A 3,145-nucleotide genomic window follows, 5' to 3' on the forward strand; every position below is an offset into this window, starting at 1 on the left:
CTCTCGCTGCTGTTCATTAAGGAAGGTTTATTGGGCAAGCTGCTACAGGTTCATTAATGATTAATGTAGACAGATATTTAACTTAACATGGAAAGCAAATAAACAAAAATGATTTCAGTGCCTCAAGGTTTTTTAAAACCTCTAATAGTTTTTGTTCTCTGTTTAGTCCGGATTGGCAGTTGTAATCCACTTACACCCCTTTCTTCCCTTTTTTAATGGGTGGGTGGACAAATTCAACCGTGGATACTCGTGTCAGTAAAACAGGGGATAAGTCTATGATGCACTCCAGCTATGTGGCTTCAAATCCCCTACCATATGTTTGCTCATTGGAACAACTCATCTTGCAAAATTACAGAGGCTGAAGCTTAAAAGCACAATTAGATAGGAAATTTGTGAAAAATGCTTTATACTTGTCAAAATGCTGCCATTTTTCAGCCAAATTATATGTACTTTCTGGTGCAGAGCTTGAAATATTTTAGAATAGCCTGCCTGTGCCGCAACATGTTTCAATCATCACAAGTTATGGCCATTTGCTGTTCTTTGAAAATGATAAAGCAACAATTTTTCACAGTTCTTTAGAAGTGTGTGTTTCAAATCTGTCAGGCTTTGATTTGAATAATTCAGAGGAAGTCACCATGAATTCAAGTTGTAATATATTTTTACTTATTGGTTAAAAAAAACCTCTCAAGAGCTTTAATTAATGTTTTCTTTCCTAAACTTACTGTTAATAAAAGCAACAAGGGAGTGCTTAAATAAAAATGTCTCGATCTTTTTATTTCAAACACTGGTGACATTTTCCCTGCAGAAATGCCATATTTACTTACAATTATATTTCAGATACATCGAGCATGTAACTAATTGGTCCCACCCAAATTCCTTAAAAATCAGTGCTTAGTTTTAGATGTGTGTCTTACTTTGTGGGTTTTCTAGAAGCCTGTAACCTGCCTTAAGGATTCCTTATTTTCTTTTAAGTCTGTGCATCGTCAATATAATCGTGCAAAAATGTAATAGCCTGGATTTTGGTTTGAGGCACCCTTTTAGCAATGTGAACTTGGCTTGTTGTCTGCCTCACACCAATAGACTTCAATTGGTTTACTTACAACAGAGAATTGGGGTGCTACAGAAGCAGCCTGAAGCTGTGCAGCTGATTAGTTTGCCAAATTTGCATCCTCACAACAGTAATGGAGATAGCTGGCACAAAGACTCCTGGGTCCCAAGTAGTTTATGAGATATTACGCAGTCATACTGGGTTCTTTCCCTGTCCTGTGGTCCCGAAGGACTTACATTCTATCTTACCTACATCACTAACCTTCTGTGTAGCCCTCTGGCAGCTGAGTGCTGCTTGTTGGCACATGCAGACCACGTTAAAGTGCAAACTGTGGAGTTGGTTGACCAAATGATAATTCTCTTGTATGAAAAGTCAGCGTTGTGCCTAATTCTTCTTGAAGCTATTTAATTGTGAATTAGCTGAGTGTTCGCTGAGTTAATCACTCCGTGTCCACAAACAATTTAAAGATGAAACTAGGTGATAATTAAATATATACAATTCAAATAACGGCCAAATGTCAATCAGATATGTAACACTTACTGAAATACTTAACCTCCTGTATTGTCACTGCTATCTTAATTGGTTCTTCTGATCTTTGTACTTAGCGTTTTTTTCAGAAGAAAGATTCTCTCTCTAAATATGGAATGTACTCCCTTAGATGAATATTTATTCTAAAATTATGAATTGCCAATATCCAAATACAAATTTATTTTGAAATCTTCTGCAATTGGCCTGCACATATCGCTAATGGATAATTGCAAAGTCAGAATAACCAACACGAAAATATTAAAAAATCAAAAACACATATACTCAACAAGATTCTCACAATGATTTAAAATTATACTGGACATTATATATATATCTTGTCTACTTAGCCAGCTTCATAAAACGGAATTTGGATCAATTCATTAGGATATGGTGCCATTAATCGCCTTCTGGCATGCTACCCCAATCCTCGTGAGCAGAGGTTGGCTCTCTGCTAACCTCTCATCTCAGAATTGCTTTACTTGTTCAGCTGCCACTACTTCCCTTGCAGCCAGCTCAATGCTTCCTCAAACTACACTCAATTCATTTGTAATGTGCCAGAATAGGCAGAGCGTCCAATCCCATTGCTACCCCCATGTTAATTATGATGGGCTGAGATTATTAGAACTCATTGTAACACAGTTGAGAACAGACAAAATATACGAGCCTATTAGCCTGACTACTTTGTATTATCGCATGTGATATCTTAAATAAATGACACCACGATGTTTGCTCTGGCTGTGTGCTTTGTTTCACATTTTATAGAAATCACCTTTTTTTCCAGTTTAGCTCTATTAATTTTGACACCTACATTTTCATATTCCACTCAAAAAGCTAATGAGTAATAACCTACATTAATTGCAAATGCATATTTAGCTTGAAACACATAGGTTTAAAAGGATAGGTTTCTGTCACCGATCTGTATTAATCTTTGGAAACTTTCAGTCCCGCAGTTAGCTTGGACTTTAGGGATTAAATTAATTGCATAAAATGTGCTGCTGGACTGCGGACTCTCTTTGTACAACAAAACTTGAGAGAAAATTAATTCTTGCATTTGTTAAGTTGGTGGAAGATCAAGAATTTATGTTCCAAAGACTGGAATAATTCCCTCGCTTGATTGTTCACAGTGAAGAGCTGCACTCGAACAAAAATACTTCATGAGAGCAATCCATCAGCAGTTCATATTCTGCTCAAATGTTAGATAGTTCTTTCACTTTTATTAAAAACCCACTTGTATTCACATCAAAATCTTCTGCAATAAAACCTTGCAAACTTTGAATCTGTTGTATAAACCAAAGGGCACGGAATTTGAATGAAATTATGCTATTGTTTGATGGAGATCTATTAGATCATTTTATAGGTCAATTTAATGGCATTCTTTGAATAAATCGATGCATTTTTCACTGAGAAACCTGGCCTTTCTTTAAAATAATTTATACTTTCTTATCTTGATCTACCATCTAACAATCCAATGGTATAGTATTGCAACTAGTAACTCATCGAAAGTGGAATGTAGTTCATATCATTGCATTGGTTTTTGTTCATCATTTTATTGTTGAGTCTCCTACTTGC

At 35.9% G+C, this 3,145-nt stretch overlaps 1 long non-coding RNA gene across 1 annotated transcript in view; it reads right to left on the bottom strand.

Moving 5' to 3' along the window:
- Positions 1-241, bottom strand: part of LOC116981046 — a 10,396-nt gene extending 10,155 nt beyond the window's left edge. Inside the window, exon 1 of the long non-coding RNA XR_004414147.1 lies at positions 1-241. This exon is cut by the window's left edge and continues 82 nt beyond it. This is a non-coding gene — a long non-coding RNA (uncharacterized LOC116981046).
- Between the last annotated feature and the right edge of the window lie 2,904 nt (positions 242-3,145).

The sequence above is a fragment of the Amblyraja radiata genome, chromosome 15 (assembly GCF_010909765.2).
Source record: "Amblyraja radiata isolate CabotCenter1 chromosome 15, sAmbRad1.1.pri, whole genome shotgun sequence".
NCBI lineage: Eukaryota > Metazoa > Chordata > Chondrichthyes > Rajiformes > Rajidae > Amblyraja > Amblyraja radiata.